This window comes from Phragmites australis, chromosome 20, assembly GCF_958298935.1.
Source record: "Phragmites australis chromosome 20, lpPhrAust1.1, whole genome shotgun sequence".
NCBI lineage: Eukaryota > Viridiplantae > Streptophyta > Magnoliopsida > Poales > Poaceae > Phragmites > Phragmites australis.
Window position 1 is genome coordinate 11,316,328 of NC_084940.1, and position 26,310 is coordinate 11,342,637.

The 26,310-nt window shown below is 41.4% G+C and overlaps 1 pseudogene; it reads left to right on the plus strand.

Moving 5' to 3' along the window:
- Positions 1-11,022: 11,022 nt before the first annotated feature.
- LOC133901450 (uncharacterized) lies at positions 11,023-19,436 on the plus strand (annotated as a pseudogene).
- The last annotated feature ends 6,874 nt before the right edge of the window (positions 19,437-26,310 follow it).

A 26,310-nucleotide genomic window follows, 5' to 3' on the forward strand; every position in this document is an offset into this window, starting at 1 on the left:
ATAAAACTTAAATTGAAAAAGGCTGAAAACATTGTTTATATGCCTGAAATTACTGTTCATCCGGAGTATCCGGTGTAGTCCGGATACTCCGGTGTGTACAGGTCCGGAAACTCCGGTAAAGGCCGGATTCTCCGGGTTCTGTACAGAACTGAGCCCGAAACTGAATATAAATGATGAGTAGAGAGTTCTAGCTCAAACCAGGTGATGTCGTGTGTTCTCGGAGATGATTCCAAGTAGATTCATGAAGAACCTACACTCAAATACACACAAACAAGTATATCGAGCAATATGCACAAAGATTTGAGCAAGAACTTAAAAGTAAGGAAACAAGAGAGGAGACGCAAAAATTTGTTTCCCGAAGTTCGGATTCACCACCGTGAATCCTACGTCTCCGTTGAGGAAGCTCCAACGAGCCGGGTCTCTTTCAACCGCTTTCCTCTCCAAGCTCGGTCACACTTGAGCTCGATTTTCACTAACTTGATCTCTTTCCTTCCGGAGGCGAGATCGACCTTCACAAACTTTTCGCGGCTCACCACAAGCACGGGAGCTCACCGGCGACACCTAGCCGGCTAGGAGGCTTCACCTCCAAGAGTAACAAACGCTTCGAGAACTTCTTGTCAAGAACTCAAGTGCTCAAGAACTCACTTTCACTCAATCTTCCAATCTCTCAACCCAACTCACTTTTCTTCTCAAATCACACACTAAAATGGAGTGGGGGAGGTTCTTTTGGCTCTAGAAATGTGTTCTTTTCGTGCCCTTCCAGCAGCCCCAAAGGATGGGGTGAGTGGGGTATAAATAGCCCACTCCAAAGAACTAGCCGTTACTGTTTTTGACAGAACTGACCGGAGTATCCGGTGAACACCGGAGTATCCAGACCTAAATCCAAATACGGCGTCAGAACGGTCACAGAATGTGTCAGAACTAGCTGTTATGCTCTTTTCTGGACTTTTACCGGAGTATCCGGCCTACACCGGAGTCTCCGGTCGGCACTTAACCTAGAAAATAGCCCCGGAGACTTCCCGGAGTCTCCGGCCACTCCAGGTACCGGAGTATCCAGACTTCATCGGAGTATCCGGACTTCACCGGAGTATCCGGACTTCACCGGAGTCTCCGGCCTTTCCAGGTACCGGAGTATCCGACCTACACCGGAGTCTCCGGCCACAGCACAGCTGACCTCCGAAAAACGGCGATAACTTTTGATTCCGGAGTCCGATTTTGACGATTTTGGACTCTATGGAAAGCTTATTCAGAGGGCTACACATCCCAACTGAATTCATGACCTAAAACACATAGGATCAAATTAGGAACACTCCAAAACCCATTTTGGACACTTCCGCACTTTCCGCTCCGGACTCTTAACAACAAACTCTCACTTTGGGTTTGGTTGGGAACTCTTGAGCACTAAGACGTGACAATTAGCTCATGTTGCATCCCTTTTAATAGTGCGGCATACCTATACTCAAATTCAAAGATAAAACTCGTTTGAACCACTTTGAGCATTTGAAAACTTTCAAGTACCGCTTCTTTTTCTTTCAAACCTTGAGGGTTGCCAACTTCCATATATTCTTCACTCCATCTCTTCTTGATTCTTCATATGATTGATGTGAATCATCCATAGCTTCACATGGCCTCGCACGGTCCATCGGCGTAAAGCCTTCACTCGCTCTTCACCACCGCCTTGGTCCTTCGGCGCCAAGCCATTTGCTTGCCCTTCACCACGGATGGCCCATCGCAGCCGAGTCTTGCTTGCCCTTCACCGTCTTGCCATAGAAAACCATTTTGTATTCGACATCTTCAAAGAATTCACTTTTTCATATATGGAGTCCACTCTTGTTCTTCACTCTTGGCATATATGATTTCAATTCAACTTATGCCTTTTTATGGATCCTAACCCCAACTCACTCTCAAGCACAAAGTACATGGGTTAGTCCATAAAACCTAAATGACAACATTTATACCTTAAGTTACTTGATCTCCACAAGTAACTTATTAGCCTTCACGCATATTGTCAATCTTCATATAGAACCTAACCCCACTCATTATTAAACACATAGCACACATGTTAGTCCATAAAACTCTATTAACAATTCATACCTTTAGTTACTTGATCTCCACAAGTAACTTAGCCTTCAAGCTTATTGCTAATCTTATTGAGCTTCTTCTTCTTCTTCTTATGAGCATCACTTAGAGCTCATTCATCTTGATGCATTCTCAATCTCCCCATTTACCTAGAGCTCATGCATATCTCTCATCCATGCATCATCTATGGAACAACCTACTAACAAACTCAACACCACTGTTAGTCCATAGGTATTGTCATTAATTACCAAAACCACACATAGGGGCTAGATGCACTTTCAGTTCTGGTCCCTCCACCAGCTCTAGCTTTGTCCCTTGGAGTGTCGGCGGTGGTTCTGGTCCTCATGGCACCAGTCGAGGAGCCCGTGCTGGCCCCTGACTTGCTCGCTCTAGTCAGTCGTATCCCTACTTATGTTCATAGACTGGTCAAGGAGAAGAAAGTGGCAGCCAGCAGGTGTGTAGAGCTGGAGAAACAGCTGGCCTAAGAAAGGGAGGCCGGGTGCTTGCTGCAGCAAAGGTGTGGTGAGTTCCAACGGGAGAAGGCTGCGCTTTCCGCGGAGCACTCCAAGCTCAAGGAGGACAATTGCACTACCATCAGCATTCTCTAGGATGCCTTCAAAGCGCTGGTGGATCCCCTGGGGAGCCTCGAGTTGAGAGCCACCAAGCCAAAGGACAATCGCACGTCTCGGGCCTGGGCCTATGCCATCAAGGTCCTGGCGGAAAAATTTTCTGAGCTCCTAGCTACCTTGGCCCTGTGGAGTGCAAAGGACGTAGCGCATGCGGTGAGGTCGACTGTAGAGTACATTTTCCTGTGCTACCGCAATCGTGACCCCAACTTCAACCTAGACCTTGTCCGGGAGGGAGTTGTGGTTGCCAGACCCGAAGCTGAGAAGAGACTGCAGCGGGAGTGTCAAGGAGCAGTGGACTGCGTGATGTCTGTCTTTCGGGTGGAGGCCACCAAGGAGTAAAGAGTATGATTGTAACTTATGTTCTATAATATATTTGAATGAGACTCCCCGCTTTTTGTTCTCTGATGAGTTTATGTCGTTGTGGTCGTAGAGTTCTCTGATGAGTTTGTGTTGTTGTGGTCATTGTGATCAGCACGGGCAAAATAGAGACTTAGTCACCTGCTTGCGGGTGATAAAATCACTACTTGTGGGTAAAGTACAACCTCTGTAGAGTTAAAACTAAATATTCAACCGTGCTCACGGTCACGAGTAGCATAGAAAACCTACCATGATTATAATTTGATGTTTAGGTTAGTCTAGTCAACTATTGTGGTGGAAACCATAGTTGAGGTATGGGTCAATCATGATGGTGGGAATCGTGATTGAGGTGGGTTGTCTTTAGTTCAACTTTGGCGGTGGGAGCCATGGTTGAGGTGTTGGGTGTTCAACCTTGGTGGTTAGAACCTTGGTTTAGGTGGTCAGTTGGTCAAGTCAAGATGGTTGGAATCTTGATGTGGTTTGTTATTCACTTAATTATTATCGTTTTTCAAATATTTTTACTTAAATCCTGATTTCTGCAAAAGAGCCAATTAGCCTTATTCTTGTTACAGCCTTCATATGCATACTATTTCATTCACAACTTGTTGAGTACGATATGTGCTCACACTTGCTATAATCAAAATACTTAGTTGGGAAAGAATTGAAAGACTTCAAGAAGGTGAAATCTAGGGAGGTGTTCTCCGTCGAATTCATCCTATGGAGTTATCGGTGAAGATGAAGACTACACTTAGGATCTACTACAGAGTTAATGGTTCTTTGACCTATGAAGATCATTTGTAAGATGTTTTTCCGATTAAGGTATGGATATTGTAATGATTATCATCAATAAAGTCATTGTGTGTTGAGATTGATTCCTGGGCTCAGCATATAGAAGAGATCAGTTTGTTTCTTAAACCGCTCTCGACACTTACTCTTGTCATCTAAGAAGAAAGTTCAAGTGTATCTTATATAATCATCAACAATAATAAGACAATAAATATTACCTTCAAGACTTTCATAGGTTGTTGGTCCGAAGAGGTCCATGTATAGTAGCTCCAAGGGTCTTGATGTAGATATTATGAACTTATATGAATGAGAGCTTGCAACTTGCTTCCCCGCTTGGCAAATACTACACAACTTGTCTTTCTCGAATACCATTTCCTTCAAACCAACCACCATTTCATTTTTGAACACATTCTTGAGTTGGATCTGATACCAATTGAAAGGATCGAATGGTCTAAGAGGGGGATGAATTTGGGCTCTAATTAAAAATATTTTTACCGAATACTAGAACAAGTAGCAACCTTATCTTAGATGAAATATAATACAACTACATGAACAAGCTAGAGCAAGGCAACAAAAATAAGCAAGCAAAGACACTAAGAAAATTATGGAATTAAAAGCTTACAAAAATATAAATGCTCAAAGTAAATACGGGAAAGTAGAAAGATGGACAAAAGGACACAATTTTTTTCGAGATATCAAGAAGTTGGCACTCCCACTTAGTCCTCGTTGGAGCATTCACCAAGGATATCGCTCCTCCTTAGTCACCAAGACTCAATTGCTCCCTCATGATTGCCACTTCTCCATCTTCAGATTGGCGGGTACCAAACCAAGTACATCCACTTTATAGGACTTCCACAAGAACTCTAAGAGCTCACCGAAACATCTCCAATCACCAAAGATCGGCTAGGTGTTGCCAACCACCAAGAGTAATAAGTCAATAGCTTCACTTGACCAAGATTAAGCCTAAACTACAGCTAGATGCACACTTGCTACTCTCTATGCACTAATGATGTCCTTAATATTCCAATTATGGACTTTGCAAATCACTCAAGTGCTCTCTCTTGCTTATTGATGACACACAGTGTATAGGCTCCTCTGGGTTGCAAGGGATTGAAGTGAAACCGAGTGAGGGGGTATTTATAGGCTAGAGGTCCAAATCTAGTCGTTGCCCAACCACCCACTTTTTCTGTAAACGCCGGAAGGTCCTGCGTGCACCGGCTCATACACGCGGGACCATCCGGCGTGTATATTTTTCAAACACTGCCAATGCCAGTTGTCACTAGCTGTTACTATTTTGAAATGCTCTGGCGAAGCCTCCGGTTTACACGCTAGACCATTTGGTGTGTACAACTATAGAAAACCATATGAGATATCTTCTTTGCAAGAAATGCTCCAGCAAAGCCTTTAAAAGAATGTCAGACCATCTGGCACGTTGGACTTCATCTTCTTTAGAAAATTCACATCTTTTGAGAACACTCCAGCATATTTATCCTTAACGTCAGACCATCCAGCGTGTTGACTTGGGATTTCACTTATGAATCAAAACACTCTGGCGAGTTCAAACTGCTAGGCTCCGAACCAATTGACGTCTGCAAATTTTTCTAAACTCGTTCAATTCAATCATCCTTGAGTTCCAACTTCTCGACAACTCATCCATGAGCTTCACTAAGCTACATAGTACAAGAATTTCATAAGTGTGCATCTAACCAAGTCTAGACTAAATTAGATCAAGCTACTACTCTTAGCCCCTCTTTATAGTACGGTCAAAAGACTAAGAAAATATAACATATACTATTCTAAGTGTCATTCATCTCTTTGTGACACTTAGAACTAGAATATCCTTAATTTTAATGCCCATGTCCTTTGATCGTCCATATAAATGCTTTAGGGACCAAGAATACTTAATCATTATTGTAAACTAAATCTTTGATACCCTTCAAAACAAACTTGTTAGTCACAATGATATGATTGTCAGTAATCACCGAAACACTTACCACTTACTTAGGGGCCTAGATGCTACAAGTCCGATGAGGGAGGGGCTGAGCCGACCCCCAAAACGGATTCTAGGCATCGAGATGGTGTTGTAGACAAGCAAGGAGGAGAAGGGGCTCACGGAGGAGGGAGATCAACGCGGTGGCGCTCAGAGGCAAATAACAGGTGCTGCGGTGGTAGGCTTGGTCGTCTACGGTGGTGGCCATTTCGTTGGCAGACGCGACGAGGAAGGGATGTTGCGGCACTGCACGGACTTGAAGGAGCCATAGCCGGACTCAGCTTCGGTAGAGATGAAGTGGGGTGGCGGGATAATGATAAGATGCGGCTGCCGACAAAGATGCTCATCGTGGCGCTGCTATGGTGGGCGGGGGCCAAAGGCGAGGTCACGGGCGTGTTCCTGTTGGTGGTGTGGTGCTCTAGCCACGAAGTCACGACACGGGGCTCACCATGGGCAAAGATCTGTGTGTGTGGCGTGACGCTAAAGTTGGAGAAGAAAGGCGCATGAGCGGTGATGCTTCGGGTTTGGAGGGACAATGAGAGCGGCGGCACACTCGATGGAGAAAGAAGCAAAGATCAAAAGAAACGAACCATTATTTTATAATGACATGGTGGGTAATATGTGTCACAATATTTTGGAAGTATATTTTTCTAAATTGTAAATTATAGTATAATCTTATCCCATATTGTGAATTGTGGAGTGTAGAATCATCCTATTTACTTTAGATTTTGATTTTAAAAGCTAGGATAGCCCATTAAAATAAAAAAACAATTAGGCCCTCGATGAGGTCCTCTAGAATCTTCTGATGTGTGTATGAAAGTCGCATGGCCAGGGTGAAGAAACTCTCTCGGATAAACACTGGGTCCATAGCTGGTAGGCGGCCACTTGTCGCCTCCATGTGGAGTCAGAGTCAATGGGATTTGTCATGCATCAGATACCAGACACCTCACGTGCCTAATCACGGAGTTGTGCCGCGAGAGGCCTCCACGTCACACACGTCGTCTATCTGTGACACGTTACGTGGGCTGTAGTGCGTGACAAAAATGTTCCGTCCAGTAATAAGTTTGGCATGCCAATACGTTTGGAAATCACCATTTGTTCAGCCCATCCGCCGAGATAAGTTTTAGGGTCTATTTTGTTTACGCTAACTTTTGCTATTTAGAAGTAGAAAATTGAATTAATCAGTATGAGAAATAAAAACTGGTAAAAATTAGTATTATTGCTAGAAATCAGAAACCTATCTGAATAGAGTTTTTAAGCTTCTGAGGAATAATATTCTGAGAAATATTACATAAATTATATATTTCATTCGCATCAAAAGCTAATTTAAAAATAATTTTTAAACAACAGCTTTTAGAAAACCTCAATTTAACCGAACAGGCCCTTACTACCACTAATGTTGAACTACACCAGTTATGAAATACATGTGGTTTTGAATAAGACATATTCTTCAACATATACCTTTGACCATTATTTTCTATTAGAATATATTTATAAAATTTTATTGAATCTATGACATTATAAAAATATTTTTAGACAAATATATATATATAATTTTAAGGTTTTTAAATTAAATATTTTGAAAGCTATTGTTAGTTAAAATTTCAAAAGTTTAACCGACACCTTTTTTTAATGATATGTATTTATAACCGGAGGGAATAATGAGCTTGGATATTTTGAGGTACCCTGCGTACGTGTTAATCCCTAGATATGCTTGGTCCTGGCCGGTGCTAATCATCCTTTGACAACTGACGATCAGTGTTCGATCGATTGTTTTGTCGAAATGAAGTGGCGGTGAAAGATAAAGATTCTCTCTTCGTCCTTAGTCAAGTAGAACCGTTTGTATCTTCCTACCTGCTAAGTAACAGGGCAATGTGACCGTGTCAAGCTAGATCAATCAACATTATTGCCCATCCAACTCGTGTCATTAGCTAGACGAGCATGGCTATCCGTCTAACAAAAGTACGGGGATCTGGGCACGCTTGGTTCATGTCCGTAACTTACCACGCCACAAAGTAGGTTTGTCACCCTTTCTTATCCTGTGACCTACATGATATATGCTTACACATTTGTCAAAATCTTGTATAAAGTGTGACAAACAAATCGTTAGCCGCAGTTTATGTATAGTTTAGTAAAAATATGTGGACATGATCCAAACATGCCCATCAGAGAAAAGGTAACCCGAGCATGCACGGCTTTACTCAAGTACTAGTATAGACCAGATTGACTTTCGATCAGCCATTTACAAATCCACATCAGAGCTAGCGTATGAGCCCAATAGATATGCGCTAGGGCCATGAACAATGCGGTAGCTATCAATGGAGCACAAATAAGGTTTACAAATGTGTTTTACCTTTGAAAACCACTCGGCGGTGGTAATCATGGTTATCGCGGTAATTGCACAGTAACTTGATGGAATTCGGTAAAAATCGGTTGAATTTTATCAAATTTTTGGATTTTTTTAAATTTTAATTTAAGTTTGATAGGTAATCGTTCGATTTATAAAAATAGTATAGATGGAATCATCCAGTAACCATAATAAGCAAGCGGTTGCCGAGGATATTTATAACCGAGCACCGAGCGCCGCATATTAGCCCGAGACGCAACACAAGGTCCTCGTCGACTCCAAGTCTCCAACACAACACACTGCTCTGCTGCTTTCAAGCTCTCCTTTCACAGGAAAAGGCACTTGGATTCCGGGCATCAGCTCGCGCCACCAGCCACAAAGTTCTTCACGTACTTGTGTGCAGAGAGCCTGGCTCCGGCTTCGTGCTCGTCAACAGCACCAATTTGGCCTTAAAAAACAGAAACAATTTCAACTGGACAAACACAGCAGCAATTGGAGACAGACAGATAGACAGATGTGCGCGTCCAAGTTGCTCTGCCTTTCGTCCTGTGTTTGATTGGTGTCCATGGATGATACATCAATCGTCATCAGCCATAGGAAAATGATGCTTATTGTGCGATGGCCACTCAGCGATTCCTATTTATCCACTTGGTACACCAAACATCGTTATCTGATTTAACTTCTTTCCGTGCACTCAAGGGTAAACTAAATATACGACTCATAATTGGAACTATATATAACTGAAATATATAGTAATTTCTGAGATGCATATACTATTTTTAATATATATATATATATATATATATATAATTTTCCGAGATGTATAATACTTCTTTGTAAGTGAATTATATACTTTTTTAAGATGCATATACTTTTTTAAGATATACATACTTATGTTTAAAAACCCATAAGAAAAGAAGTATGTACACACCCGTAGTACAGAAAAGGCCACTCATCACTTCGATTCTAAATTCTCCAACCTTTGCAACGTATTTTGCTCCCAAACTAGGAGCCGAAGAAGCGCCCATGGTTTTCCTGGCTTACAGAAACACTAATGGTGAGGATATATATGTATGTATACACACAATAACAAGGCGGGACAGCAAAAGGAATCAGCAGGTTGGTGCTCAGGAATATTACATCCGAGCCGTATTATCGCGGCTAAGACAAACAGACTTTGGCAATTATTTAATGGTCTCGCAACAGATGATCTTTAATCTGTAGTTGGCACTACACATGTAGCGACTAGCTCGCAAATTAGGACGAGCATGCTACCACCTCTCCCTTTTTCTTTCACGTCACTACTATTTCCCTTTTTCTTTGGCATAAGGTGCAACTGGTTATCATGGTCGTCCTTTGGGATCAGTAACTTATTAGCTCGTAAAATGAGCATGGCTATCTTAAATACGCAATGGTGGTTGTGTTTTTTCACCGCAGAGCTTTGAGGTATAGGTTAGGTAAGGTATAGGTTAGGACATATTCTCCTCGGTCGTAAATACATATCATTTTAGATAAAATATAATCTTTAATGTATAGTTTCGACTACTATTTTATATTAGAATATATTTATAAAGTCTATTGAAGTTTGGATATTATGAAAAAATTTCTAGACAATTCTACATGTATTATTTTAAGTTTTCAAACTAAATATTTTAAAAGTTATTGTTAGTTAAATTTTAAAATTTTGATTGGACTTTTTTCAAAATAACATGTATTTATGACCAGAGGGAATACGTGGGAATTCTACATGACTCCTGTCCGATGCCGGGAACTACACTGTCTCCTGTGAAATGGTTACGAAATTGTGCCCAAACATGACCTAAGCGATTTCTATTGGTCCTCGCGAAATTCCTATAAAACCTAGACTTGTATCGTCGAAAAGGGTCCGAAGATCACACCACCTCCCAACTCACTCCCCACATATCATAGTTTCGGTGAGAACACATGGGACCTCCCAAAAATGAACGACCGGTCGACTAATCAACGAGCGCATGCAGTGCACGATCGATCGAAGGGGTCCCAGGAATCGATTGTTCTTGTCGCTCCCTCGGCAGCGCCCCCGTCGCTGTCGTCGGCGTATGACCTGGCCAACCGGAGCCCCTCGTCGTGTTAGTAAGATATGCAGCGCAAAATATATATAGTTACTCGCATGATTGTCTTCGTTGCTGTTTTTGGAAGAGGAGATTAGATCGTGAGATTGTGCGGGCGAAGGAGGCACGCAAGGCTCTTCGGTGCCGCCATCGGACAAGCTATGCATGCACTAATAAGGGCATTGATATTTTAAATGAGAATTTCGCTGACAAGTGGGCACAAGCTAACTTTTTTTTTCAATTACAAGGTAACACACATGCACACATCATTATGTAATAAAACTGCAAAAAACACTCTTACATGTGTAAATCGTAGGTATCAAAATTTGAACATGGTGGGTGAAGTCATACCCTCACGTTTTTACCATCACGCTAAGAGCAGTTAGAGAATTTGGCTTAATAGTAAAGCGGTGTCAACATAGAGAAATCTCTTGGATATGTTCAGATAGGCGAAATTTCAACATGATCCATATGGATTTTAGTTCAAAACATGAACTCTATGATCGTTTTTTTCTTCTCTCTTTTGGAATCGTAACAAAATAAAAAAAAGGCCGAAACCGACAAGCATGGCCGTTTGTTTCCCTGACCCAACCCAACAATACCAGGCCCAGCCCACAACCCATCTGAAATGTCACCCCATTGCCAATAGGGGCCCCATCCTTGGCCCCTTGTTTCCCGCTCGCCTTCTTCTCTTTTGCCCCCTCCCCTCCCCCGCACTGCATCCTCTGACATCACTGACTAGGCATGGTATTGTTTGATCCCGCTCTGCGCCGTCTCTCCGTAGCTCACCTCCTCCGCCTCCGCCGCCCCACCATCTGCGCCTCTTCCCTCCCCTCTTCCCCCGCCTCTGCATCCCCGCCATGCAAAAGGCCAAAGGTCGTCACCACCACAGCCTCAACCCCTACCTCGAAGTTCAGCATGGCCCTGTTCGCGCCGATCTCCCACCCTGTCCTCATCGTCGACACGTTATCCCTCCCCTCCGCGGCCTCCCCGACCGCCTACCGCAACCACTGCCTCTCCCTCTCCGACCCCTCCCCCGCCTCCTCCTCTTCCCCCACTGCGGCCTCCGTCTGCTACTACCTCCTCGACTTAGGCCCTGCCGCGCTTGGCCGCGAGATCCGCGTCCTCGCATGGAACTACCTCCCCTCCGTCCGCCTCCACGGCGCCGCCGGCGGATATATGTCTTCGATTTATAGGGAAGCTGGCATATGTTTCTGGGTTGAATAAAAAGATGGTTTCTGTTGGGGAGAAGGGATCGTACACCATGTTGGTGCCATCTACAAAGACAGCGATGGCATGGTGCCCATCCTACAGGGGGAATCTGCCATTGGATGGCTTGCCAGAGAAGTGCGGTGGAGTGTACGCCGGGGTCATTACTGGAATATACATGCAGGGCCTGGTGGTTGAGCTGGATGATCAATCAGCAGCTTCCACTGCCACATTCTCTTCGAGTTGGTGTTGTTGTATGTTGCTAATCTTTAACTTGAGTTCCAAATTTTCCATCCAAAATGTCACTATAGCTATTCCATTTCTATGCAGATTTCTGTACAGAACTTTCGAGCAATTCGTTTAAAGTTTGCTTGGACAAGGACTGTTCTACTTGCATCGTGCAGTAAAACTAGCATTACTGTAAATTCTTTCTCCCTGGTGGATTCCAAGTAAGGTGGAACAATATTGGCTTGCCAGTGTGTGCTATTACCAATATCACTTAACTGTTTTTACTCTTGGTGCAGAAATCGTATAAAGGCTGAGAGCAAGAGTCTCTTGGGAAAGTTTGTAGACTCTTTGGAGATGCCTACTAGATTTTGGTATGAATTTATCGTCGTTCAACTCCTATCAGATACAAGCACCATGATTCCTATCAGATACAAGCACCATGATTAATGATTGACAAGACGAACATTTTGATCTCATGGTATGCTCATTGTTTGTTTTTCCTATATCCAGGATGTTACTTCTGATATCGTGCTTTAAACAGAAGTTCACCAAATTATTTTCCGAGATTGAAGTTTTTGGGCTCACAAAATGTATGTTTGCTAATTTGCATTGCATCAACAGAACATATGATAGACTGTAGTAGTTAGTTCATTGCACTGGCTGCTATTCTACTGAACTGAAACTCTTGAACTGCAAGATACCAACAGAAGCAAGGATTGGTTCACGCTTATGCTGCTAAAGTTCTCCCTTCAAAGTGGCAACCTCAGGCAAGTTTATTAGTAGTATACTTGTTTCACTGAGAGTATGGAATATGATTTCTTCTGCACAGTATTGCTTGTAGTGCCCGTAATTGCCACCATGTCCTTGTTCTACTTGCATGGTTTTCAGTTTTGTTCTATTTTAAACCCCCCCCCCCGCAGTGGCCAGCCTAATATTTTAATAATGGATGTACATAACTAAAAAAATTGCTCAACGACAAGGGTATGTTGCATATTTGGGCCGTCGGGTGCTAAGGGTGAAAGCGGAATAAATAGTTTTTGACTCAATCCGTGCAGATATAGATACAGATACATTAAGCCTTTTTAGAAATCCATATAAATGCGGGTGCGGATATGGATGGTTTCATACAGATATGGATACGGGTATGGTATTAAAAAATCCAGCAGATACGGATTATCCGATTTTTAGATCAGGTTATCCACATTTTACTGGATCCATTGCCTCTCGTCCAAACCAAAACTATGTATGGAATAGAGTATGGATTATATCTATCTATGCAATATAATATTTTGAATTATGCTACTAGCTATTGCTTGCTATATTATGCTCATTTGATAAAATTTATAGTATTTCTATGTGCTAGTGTGCATACCTCTTGTGTGCGTGGAAGAAATAGAAATAGCTCTCGATTTCTTTTCCTTGTAACAAAACCTCTGATATGCATGTCTTATTTTATATCTACTTACCTAGAAGCTTGATCTGTATGGACTCCTTTAGGCTTTATCGACTCCTAAAAAACGATGGTGACTGATAATAGTACTCTGGGTGAGATTTTGCTATATATGTGAATCTATATACTTACAAAAGTTTATCGTAGTGAAGATGATAGATGGCTTCGGAATGGAGATGAAAACCATACAATCTTAATGCTAGCTGACATGATTGCTATCACGCTACCTGTTGCTTGCACAACCGTGTGCACGAGTAATACTCGACTATTTTAGTCTATTTCTGGTTTGATTCTAACTCTGAAACAATCCATATTCGAATCTGTATCTGCAATATCCAATCCAAACTTTGAATCCAATAAAAAAAGATATGAATATGATAAGAGCATTATCTGTCTAAATCCGATCTATTTTCACCTTACCGGGAGCTAATTAAGCTTTGAGATGGTGGATTGCGATAGTAAGAAAAGGTCCATATGAGCATAAATGGTCTGTTGAGTCAGAATATAACACATAATTATCAAATTTTAATAACTACTGATATCAACAGCTATTAAATACAATATATTATCAATTTTTTGCCCAAAAAATTGAGTGTACAGCTGTACACCCATGTTCCAAGGTGTGCCAGCCCATGGGGGTGTGTCTGGGGACTTGTGAATATGTTACTTGGAAAAGGAAGAACCTTGACCAAAATTAGGCAAATTGCTGCGTAGCATTGATGTTCACTGACATACAGCCCATGGCCTATTTGTCAATGATATTTTCCAATTTCATATTTACAATGGTACCAAGCTAATTTTTTTAAGAAATAAAATCTTGGGTAGGTATATTTTTTAGCAAAGAGCATACACCAAGAGACATCTACTTATATGTCCCTTGTGACCTCATCTATCACCAAAGCAAATAAATAAGTTGTTAGGTGCAGGAATTACTGCTCACGTGTGAACATTAACTGCGGTACTGTATCACGCGATTGGTTTGTTAGTTCGAATCAGGTTTGATTTAGGAGATAAGATAGAGTTTGGTTAGTTTAATTCAAGAGAAAATTAGAGATAAGATTAAGAGATAGAGTTGGATTTGAACTAGAGATAAGATTAGAGATATAGTTGGTTTGAATGGAGTCTTTGTAGGCCGGCTAGCCAGCTATATATACGGGGATAATTGTTTAGTTGCCACTCTAAAGAAGTGGTAATTGCTGCTGAGGATAACATGCGGACCACCCTGAGTCTATGCATGTGGGACATGATGGCACATGAGCGATTGCCACTTCCTCAGAGTGGTAAAAAAGCGAATGCCCCATATATACATGGCATTGCGCCTAGATCAAATCAAATAAGAAGAATTAATCCAAGTCTCTCCTAGTATTATATCTCCCCAACCTATGGTCTAATATCTCCCATAGCAATCGATGTTGCCCGGTTATCCTCTTAGCGGGTGTAACATTTGGTATCAGAGATGTTAGGTTTCGAATACGGTATTCTTCACATCACGGTGAGCTATTTGCTATACCTGGTGATCAAGGAGGTGTTTCACCAGGTCTTCAACGGCGCTGAGGAGGTGCAGTTGTTTGTGGTGGAAACACATGTGGTGGTGTTTGTTTGGTTTTGGTCAGCACACGATGCAGGTCGAGCTCATATCGCACTCCATGGGTGCTGCATCTACGACAGTTGTTGCCAGTTGGACATCCAACACATGCAACCAACACAAGCACCTTCACCGACAACAACCTTGCCAAGTTCCGATTCCAGCGAGGGCGCTAGCTCTAAGGCCATAGAGACTTTGGCCAAGGTGGTGGCCGACCTGCAGAAGAGTGTGCAACAACAGATTGGTGCTTTGGTGCAATAGGTAGCCGTCATATCCTCCCAGTTGACCGCCATGTCTTTGCAGCTAGCAGTCATCGACAAGCGGTCGCTGGACACCACATGTCAGTTGGCCACATTGCAACACGGTTTGTCATCCAGTGCCGCAACTTCCTCTCCAGTGACGATTTTTTCCTGTGGTTACGAGCGACACTCCGGTGGTAACCCTCCCAACAATCACTGTGTTGCCTCAACTTGTTGCAGTGGTAGCAGAGGTGCGCAACGGTTTTGAGTGGAAGGAGGTTGGCGGTGCCCGGCTTCTTGGCCAATGCGTGCGCGATGCAGAGGCGGAGCCCATTCGGTTTCAAGGCGGGGTCGGTAGCCATGTGTGGGTCGCCAGGGCGGGAGAACACGACGGCAGACGTTAAACCCGCCAATTCGGCAATGACGTCGTGTGGAGTGGGCCTTCTCACTTTCAAGGGTTTGGATGGGGTCAACGTGCAATGAAGTTTGGCCGTTATGCACGCGTGTAGAGAGGAGAGGCATGGCTTAGTGGAAGCCGCTCGTGGGCATCGGGTGGGAGGCTAAATGCAACTAATGGGGCTAACAAAGGTTACCGCTATGGCCACCACCACAGCTCGAGGACGATCTATCTTGCAAGGAGGGGTGAAGTGTTAGGTGCAGGAAGCACTATTCACTCTATTGGTTTGTTAGTTTGAATCAGGTTCGATTTAGGAGATAAGATAAAGTTTGGTCAGTTTAAATCAGGAGAGAATTAGAGATAAGATTAAGAGATAGGGTTGGATTTAAACTAGAGATAAGATTAGAGATAGAGTTTATTTGAATAGAGTCTTTGTAGTCCGCCTATATATATGTGGCATTACGCCTAGATCAAAGCAAGTAAGAAGAATTCATCTAAGTCTCCCATACTATTTTGTCTTCCCAATCTATGGTCTAATATCTCCCCCTAGCAGCCGACGCCGCCCGACTATCCTCCCAGTAGGTGTTTATCCTAACATAAGGGTTCAAAGCTGATCATTAGTACAATCCTATTTTAATTGCCACCATTACTTGTCTAAACACTTGTCACAACATTATTATTACATTGTAAATATCATTGATGAGGGTAATGTACTTTATTAGGATTTTGTGTTTCTCCAAGGCTCACCATATAACATTCCTCGGTATTTTGTTGTAAGCCTTCTCCAAGTCAATGAATATCATGTGCAAGTCCTTTTGTTCCTCTCTCCATATATTGCCTTATCAAGAAAATCGTTTCCATGATCGATTTCCTATGCATGAAACCAAATTGGTTTTTGATAATGCTTGTTATTCTTCGTAAGATTTGTGTATGACCTTGATCTGACTGGAAAATTGATGTTTGTGCTAGTATGCTTGCATGCTTTGTAGAAAATGGCAGGTTGATGGTACCCTGAGTAAAGTGAGGTGCACCGCAGTCCCAAAGATTTTTGACCTGAGAAAATTGATGTTTGTGCTAGTATGCTTGTATGCTTTGTAGTTAATGAATAGTTTTACTTTGCTTTTTTTGTAGTAGTAAATAGGCCATGATGTATGCTTTCTATGTTATGCAGCTAACGTGAGTGCAACTATGTATTTACTGTAAAAAGAGCTATTAGTTTTCGAATACAATAGTGTTGAATGATTAATATGGTTTCTAGAGTTTGGCCAAAAGGTCAATTTTTTAAAAGTACCAATCTAGTGCCTTAAGTCTACAATTTTGGGCCAATTTTGGATTTCCGCTTAGTTGTCAGTTGTCACACTACATGGAGTGCTGATTCAACCTAATCATCATCCCTTCTCTTTGGGTGACTCGCAGCCCATGAAAAGACCAAATTGCCCTCCCTCCTTGGCCTCACATTGTATGGTTTTCAGCACATTACACATTACCGAAGTGTTTGAGCTTGTGATGAGAAAGCTTTTACACAAACAAAAGGGGTCAATACAAACAAGTTGGTCTGTTTGCAGGTTGTGAGAAAGCTAACTATTATGAGGGGTGGTGATTAGGTGTTGAGTCAGCACCCCATGTGGCATGTCAAGTAGGTATGGTCCTGATCTGGCCCAAAATGAAAACTTGAAAGGTATGGTCCTGATTTGGCCCAATATGAAAACTTGAAGGACTAGATTAGATCTTTTGGAACTTGGAGGTTCAATCGACCCTTTGGCCAAACTTCAAGTTCCAAAATAGCCATCAGCCATACTATGCTAAAAATGTAAATAACTTGATACATAATTTCCTACAAATTTTGTAGGTTACCGTTGTGAATCCTTCTTGGGAAAGGTAGCGGATAATGATATTTATCCTGCAAATTGCTTGGGATCATGTTATTTCTGCATAATGTCAAGTCAGAGTTTGGAACTGAATATTCAGAACTTTTGCTTTGTAAATACGCAATTACATTTTGTGTGCTATGTTCTTATATTATCTGTTTTTTGGCAGTAGGCACGAACTATTGTTAACTCCCGTGACACCAGCCATGCTGACCTGATTGAAGAATGTGTTATTTCACCACCCATGTCTAATTGCTTAAAGGATGGTTTGATGAGTACAGTTTCGCCGTGTTTGTTCTTTCATCAGAAGCATTTTACAGACAGTAGGTCCATGCAATTCAATTGCTGAGTAGGTTTCTTTCTGCTTATATTTGACCCATGCAGAGGTTTCAACTGTATTACCTTTTATATTTCTGGGTCCGCTCACAACTCCTTAATGCTGTTCAGTCGTTTTCTGTGATCTCAAGCTTGATTTTATCTTCTGCTTTACTCAGTCGAGGCCTCTACTTTAAATTCACCATTTGATGTCTTCTCCTTTGTTAATGCAGGTAGCAACCGTCCTTATGCTGGTGTTAGAAAATTGTCTAAATGATATTGAAAGTACAGAGGCAATTAAGGACAGTAAAATACCAAAAGTGAAAATTTCGCGAGCTGGTTTTATTCTTGGAAGGAGATGCAGTACCACGCTTTTTTTAGGCAATCAATCCTACATCTACATTCGAAATAATTACAATAATGTACAGGGATTTACTTTTCTGATTTGCATGGAACACATATTTGTAAAAAAAATTTACCTGTTCTTTTAGCAGATGATGGATCGTCCCTGTGCTGTTGCTGGGCTGATGATGGAAGGGCTGAAAGTTGCACCTCTGGATGCTTCTGCTAATTTGAAGCTTTCAAAAGATGGAAGCAGTACAGACTTACAGCATATCATTGGTTCTTGCCTAGAAAAAATGTTGAAGAAGCACACAAGAGTCGTTGCGAATAACTGGAATTCCTCCTGATTTCTCTTGCCAAGACTTGGAGCTATCATCCGTGTTGGGTAAAGTCTTAAATCGCTTGGAAGAGAAACTTGTGAAATTTATCATCCTTAATGCTTGTTGGAAGGGAACTCTGGTGAGTTAATGCATCCATTGTTTGTTAAAGCTTGTTTAAGTTCTGATCAACTTTGTAGGACATTATCTAGCATTCCAACTAACAAATTATATATGATTCTGAAAAGGTTAAATTCGACAGATTATACTCATTGACATTATTCTACCAACCTATGAATTGTTGTGTAACAAATATCCTTGTAAAAGAACTGTGTGGTGAAAGCCCTTGGCTACTAAATTTTCATATCTGAACTTTTGGCCATGTCATGGGCTGTGGCGTGTCAAAACCTTGCTCTGCATGGGTCTTGGCGTGGCAGCCCATTTAGCTACGCCACGGCCCATGGCATGGCCAAAAGGTTCAGATTTGAAAAATTCGTTACTACGGATTTATTTTTAATTTATTATTTGAAAAAGTATTAAAAATAAAAAATATGTAGGTGATTTCTGAATTTATGGTGGCTGTAGTCATTTTGATTGTGTCTTATGTTATATGTGTCTAATGAGCTATATATACCTAATTTTCCTTTTTATATATGCTGCATATTTCCATAATGACTTGGACAATTGTTGCACTGGTTGGTCAGGTGTTAGTAATGTACTTGAATTCTCTGGAGGTATATTTGACGAATTTTATACTTTTGCAGAATGTTATGGCATCAGTCATGAATCCGGAGGCCTTAAATGAGTTCAATATAGAGCTCCCTGATTTATATCCAATGCGGAACATGCAGATGTTTTGGATTAATGAAGTCTTCGAAGTAGATACATTGGAAGAGGCTCGGAGACTATATGTTAATTTGGAAAACAGCTAATGTTGTTGCAGCAAGTGACTAGTTCATTTGTCTGATAATTCAGTGTGAAGTATCTGGGAGCTGTAACCTGGATAGTGGTTACAACCATTCAGAACAGCCTAGAATGTCCAGGCGTAACTACTGTTAGATGTGTATCTACCTTCCTGTATTTCCCCTAGTATAAGCGGTTTAGTGCATATTTGTCTACACATGTCCGTGTATGGACCTAAAGCCCCATAACGAACACTAGTGTTATTCATAAAATCTACCACTTTGCTGAGGGAGGCAAATTATATAAGATCGGATCTCCCAGAAAGACCCTTATCTCCGTGTGACACGTGTCCTCTCTTTCTCTCACCTGTGTTTAATCAGACCGTTGGATCCAGAACGAACGGCGTAAATCAAGGTCTCACGGAGATCTTTCTGCAGAGAGTCTCACATAATTTTCTTCCCTTTGCTGCGGCCTTAGGCTAACTCTAACGAAATCTTTATTCGAGTGCTACAGGAGCTGTACAGTGATGCGGCGGACTCCAACGTCCGAAGAGCACTCCAGCGGAGTCTGTTTCAGCATCAACAGTGATATGACCGTGGCAAAAATACGTGAGACGGTAAACTTGCGGATTCTCTCTTGCAACTTTATCATTATTCATAGAGTATGTTAGTTGTATAAAATAGCGTAGCTACTGGAGATAAAAAAAATAGTGGATACTGTAATAGCATTAGGAAATAATGTAATTATGTTATAGATGATAATTTTTTAAAGTATCTGCTATAATAGTATCCGTTGAAGATGGCAAAATGCACATCTCCATGCCCCAAGTGACATTCATTCTCAAAAAAGATGTGGCTCCGGAATTCTGACGTCGTATGTCCCGGTGATGCGATAAGGGGACAGACAAATGAATGGGTAATGATATATGATAGCTGAGTCTGTTCAAACCTGTGAAGTATGTTATATTTGAAAATATATTTTGTGGTTGCACTAGAGACAAGATGGTTTGATGAGAGAGCCCACGGGGATTGGTTTCCGTTGGTAACAGTGCTATGCATAGTCAGTATTGCATTCTGTAAAATATATGCTCGTGGAGGAGCAGTTTTTTTTGCTGTATTTAGTATTTATGCTCGTAGAGGAGCCGTGATCTGTACTGGTAGATCAAGCAACTTATACTGTTGTATTCTTATTTTGCACTTGCTCACAAGTCTTACGGGCGATTTGCATTTTCGCCACTGGATTGTTTTCGTTTTGCAGATTATTCTAAGTCGTAACGAAATCAAACTAAGAAATATGCCTGATTTGCACTTTGCACAAAGTACGTAGATATGCGAGGTTATTGATGAAATATGGGAGCATGTGTCCTAGTCCCTGAGTCTTGTGTTAGCTGTTGCTGTTCCTAAAATATTTATCTAAACAAACATTTTCTCTGGTAGTAGGAGTTTTTCTTTCTCAAATAGTACAAATTGCTTCTGTGACATCTTTATCATCAAGTGTACCATGCAGCCATGCATGTAAATATTAAAGATGGTAACTGAGATAACTAGATCACCCTATTAAGTGAGCTCTGATATTTATTTTGATTATTTTTTTATTTGATTCTAATACATAGCTATTGTCAACTATATATAGCCGGTCAACTAAAGAGTCTCGATAATAATCCAACTAACTATTAATTAAATCCAACTTTATCTTCTAGTTAATTCTATTTCTAAACAAATCAAATCCTAAAATACCAAACTTATCAATCTTAAAATCTAACTATTCTAAAATCTAAAAGAAAACTAATTCTTTCCTTCCCTAATTACTTTTCTGCACCCATATCATTTCCCTCCTTGCCATAAAACAACTCGTCCTCGAGCCGTGGTGGTGACCATGGCTGCAACCCATGGAACCCCATGCTGATGAAAGTCTAATGTTCTTGGAAGGTTCCTTATAGTTCTTGAACACGCCCATATTGTGAAGGATGGAGGCGATTCATCCTTGGTTCTCAGCATAGGCACCGTTGTAGCAGCTAAGGACAACTGGATTGAAAGTGAGACATTCATCGGCAATGCAATTGACACCGGAGCAGAAGTAGTAGGTGGTTGTTTGATGACTGGTGATGCCATAGATAGAAGTAGTGTTGCCTCCTGCTTTGCCTCTACCTCCATGCATGTGACGTCAGGAATTGGTAGCACTATGGTAGGTTCCGGATATGTGGCCACGAGAGCAGATGGTAGTGCTTTAGCTGACACTGGTAGTGACGAAGCGACTTGTGCTAATGTGGCCGTTGGGGCAGGTGGTGGCAGCATATCCACTGCATTGGTGTTGAAAATTTTCGTCCATTTAAGTTGACGAGCACCTATTGCTTCAACGTCCGTCAAAACTTTCTCCATCATCCTGTCAAGAAGCTCTATGGTGTAGGCATTGTCACCTATAATGAGGGGTGCAGGCCAGCTGTTAGGATATAGCAGCGGCTGGCGAGTAGGCGGTGGCAGCTATGGTGTTGGAGGTGGCTACGAGTGTGGCTTGGAAGGGTAGCAGCAGTGTGTGGCGCAGGATCGACATCGATGTGGAGCAAGGAAGTAGCGACGGCGTGGAGGATAGCATCTACTGCAAGGGAAATGGAACAACGACGACATGGTGTAGTAGGAAAGCGATGACATGGTGTAGAAGGGGGCAGTGGAGGCGTGATGCCGCAAGAGTTGGTGGAGCGGCGGCGACGGTGTGGAAGATAGGCGCATGAACAAGACTCTGGATACCAAATATTAAAGACGGTAATAGGGATAATTAGGTCACCCGTCTAGCGGGCTTTGATCTTTATTTTGATTATTTTCTTGCTTGATCCTAATACACTTCTATTGCCAGCCAACTAAAGAGTCTCAATCATAATCCAACTAACTATTAAACCAAATCCAAACATATCTTCTGGTTGATTCTATTTCTAAACAAATCAAATCCTAAAATACCAAACTTATTAATCCTGAAACCTAACTATTCCAAAATCTAAAAGGAAACTAATTATTCAGAAACCTAAAAGAAAACTAATTATTTGCTTTTCTAGTTACTTTTCTGCACCCATATCAGTAAACAACTGGATGTGGCTAGGGTGAGTCGTATTGTCCATGAGTTATGCACTGTGCAGAATGCATATTATTATGAAGCAGTTCCAAGTGATCAATTAGACACATTGGGAAGGGATGCCTCGACATGAATTTGTCCCTTCATTATGTATAAATATATGAACAATCAATGAAATCAACAAGAGTTTTCACTTTCATTCTATTGTGTCTCGTTTACTCTACAATAAGTTATCACACACTTTTGCTGGACACTACGCTAATTGGCCACTTCTTTGAAAGGGCCTACGCGAGCACATCGAAGCAAAGAGAGGACACCAATGATGATGAACGCCGAAGAACATGTTGAGCACAGAGGAACATGATGGATTAGAATGTACCATCAATCCCAATGACAACTGCGTAGTCTTCGATCCTCTCTGACTAGTCAAAGAAATCATCTGCGTTGCGTTCCTTGCCATCGTCGCGGTCGACGCCTCCGCGTGCTTCGGACTATGACCACGCTCTTTTGGGCCACAATCGTGATCTGGTAATGGCTGCATCTAGCTGTGCCTCTCCACCACATGGCAGTGCCCATCTACCCTCTGGCAGCATCTCGCCATCAGATAGAGCCTGCCCCTTCGCCATCCGGCATTGTGCCCCCTATGGTGGCATTCCTTCACCCATCAACGGTGGCCCCAAGCACGCCGCACCTATACTTGGCGGCGCTCCAGCCTTGGCTGACAGAGAAACACAGGGGACAACCCTCAAGGCGGTGGTCAACCACGCGACGCGACAACCCAAGGGCAACATCGGCCCTCAAGATGGCGAACGGCCATGCGTTGCACCCCCTCTGGAGGCATGCCTCAAGGTGGTGTGTGTTGTAGGTGGTGACAGTGACCAGTTGCGCAATGCACCGTGTTAGAAAATGTCCCATGTAACTAATGAAGAAAAATGGTTCTTATATGAAATGATCTTAGTGTGATGGTTGCTAGACTTAAAGAATGAGAATCATGGGGTTGAAATACCCTCTCCTCTCTATTCAAAAGAACTAACAATATGTTGTGTTCTAAATATGTGAGTGCATGTTTCTTGAAGAAAACAGAATGCATTAAGCATTTGTAATGGGTATTGACCGCATGCACGCAGATACTAGTGGCCGGTTAATGAATTGATTTTTGGTCTCATGCATGCTTACTTGCTGTAAAGTTGCATGGTTGTTTCATAAATTAATGCTCCCATAAAGTTGCATGGCTGTTTCATGAACTCATGCCTTAAGGTCAAGTCCATCGGGTGCTCTCGGTGCTGCTACATATATGACCCACCGTGAGAACATTTTAAGCAAGCTAGAGAGAGAGGAAAGCAAGAACACATATGAGAGTAGTTCTTTAATCATTAAGAGAACAAGAAAAGTAGAAGGAAGAGATGAGACAAATATATTCAATATGCAAGGAGGTAATATGCAAGCAGGTATGTTTGTGTGGTATAGCACATGAATGGTTAAGTTGTGCGATGCACATATAAAGAGTGTTTTATTTTATTTGGTTAAATCAATTGTGCTAATACGATCTTGTATAACTTCTACGAATTTTTCTTACATTTGGTACTAGAGCTAGGTTTTAGCACATTTGATTTACCATGATAAATATTCTCGAATATGTTGGTCGCCTCTTTCTTATGCCAGTAAAAGATGCATGCAACATGAAAGTTATTCCGTTTTATAATGCTGCATGATTACAACATAGTGCGATGGTTTATAAGACAGAAAAGACCCACAATCTCAAATGACTATGCGGTTTACTCACTTGAGCAAGAATGTGACTTGAGTATCAAAAATGATCCAGTCTCATTTAATCAAGCCATGGAATATGATAATTCTGAAAAGTGGTTCAATGCCATGAAAAAAGAGTTGAAATAAATGGATGACAATGAAGTCTGGGAATTGGTTGAATTGCCTAAGGGTTCAAAATGAGTCAAGTGTAAATGGGTCTTTAAGACCAAACATGACTTAGAAGGCAATATTCAAATATACAAAGCCAGACTTGTCGCCAAAGGTTTCACACAAAAGGAAGGTGTTGACTATACAGAGACCTTCTCTCTAGTTTCAAAGAAGGACTCCTTGAGAATCATTTTAGCTTTGGTGGCACATTATGACTTAGAGCTCCACCAGATGGATGTAAAGACCGCCTTTTTGAATGGTGACTTGGACGAAGAAGTTTATATGAATCAACCGGAAGGATTTTTTGCTCCAAAAAAAGAAAATTTGGTGTGTAAATTAAAGAATTCAATATATGGGCTAAAACAAGCATCCACACAATGGTATATTAAGTTCAACAATACCATCACGACGTATGGTTTCGTAGAAAATCCCGTTGATCGGTGTATCTACATGAAGGTCATTGGGAGCAAGTTCATTATCTTAGTCCTGTATGTTGATGACATTCTGCGTGCTACTAATGATAAGTCTTTGTTGCATGATGTAAAGAAGTTTCTCTCCAATAATTTTGAAATGAAAGATATGGGAGAGGCATCATATGTAATTGGAATAGAAATATTCCATGATAGAAAACAAGGATTGTTGGGATCATCTCATAAAGGTTACATTAACAAAGTACTGGAGAGGTTCAGAATGGAAAATGCTTTGCGGGATTGGTTCCAATTCAGGCAGGGGATAAATTTAGCCAAATGCAATGTCCAAAAATATGATTTGGAATGTAAAGAAATGGAATCGATTCCATATGCATCGCTTGTTGGGAGTTTGATGTATTCTTTGATATGTACTCGACCAGATATCTGCTTTGTTGTTGGGATGCTTGGTCGTTATCAAAGTAATCCTAGAAAAGTTCATTGGATAGCTAGAAAGAAGACTCTTTGGTATTTACAAAGAACCAAGGATCATATGCTCACGTATTAGAAGTCAAGCCATTTCAAGGTAGTAGGCTATGCGGATTCAGACTATGCCAGATGTGTGGACTCGAGAAAATCCACATTCGGCTATGTGTTCCTATTGGTTGGAGGAGTGGTTTCATGGAAGAGTGGGAAACAATATGTGGAGGTATTTGTGGCGTGCTTTGAGGCCAGTATTCAATCATTGTGGCTGCGGAATTTTGTGTCTGGTCTTCATATTCTTAACAATATTGAGAGACCATTAAAGATATATTGTGATAATTCCACTACAGTCTTCTTTTATAAAAATGAAAAGTACTCGAAGGGTGCAAAAAATATGGATTTAAAGTACTTATCAGTCAAAGAAGAAGTACAGAAGAGAAAGGTATCAATTGAGCATATTGGTGTAGATCTGATGATTGCAGATCCACTGACAAAGGGATTGCCGCCCAAGACTTCCATTGACCATGTAGAAAGGATGAGCATTATAGATAAAACCTTATTAGTATGATGTGTACATATGAATATTGTTGCTCGTACTGTTATGTGAATTCAGTAAAAGTTTGTTTTGCATGTTATCCACATAAATATGTATACAATTATGGTTGAGGTGTGATAACAATATTTGTTTCCCTATAAAAAGTGGTGTGAATTGGGTTGATTTGTAATACATGGAAGGAATCTTGTCGATGACTTGTGACCGCCATGATTCAATCATCCATTTTCAACTTAATTCTGACTTGATAAATTCGATGAAAAGTGTGCACTTAAGGTTTATCAAATTATTCAAGTCGTCACATGGGCCAAGGGGGAGAATGTTAGAAAATGTCCCATGTAACTAATGAAGAAATATTGTTCTTATATGAAAAGATCTTAGTGTGATGGTTGCTAGACTTAAAGAATGAGAATCATAGGGTTGAAATACCCTCTCCTCTCTCTTCAAAAGAACTAACAGTATGTTGTGTTCTAAATATGTGAGTGCATGTTTCTTGAAGAAAACCGAACGCATTAAGCATTTGTAATGGGAATTGACTGCATGCTTGCAGTTACTAGTGTCCAGTTAATGAATTGTTTTTTTGGTCTCATACACGCTTGCTTGCTATAAAGTTGCATGGTTGTTTCATAAATTAAGGGTGCTTAAGTCCATCGGGTGCTCTCATGAATTGCATGACGGTTTCATAAATTAATGCTCCCATAAAGTTGTATGGTTGTTTCATGAATTCATGCATTAAGCTCAAGTCTATCAGGTGAT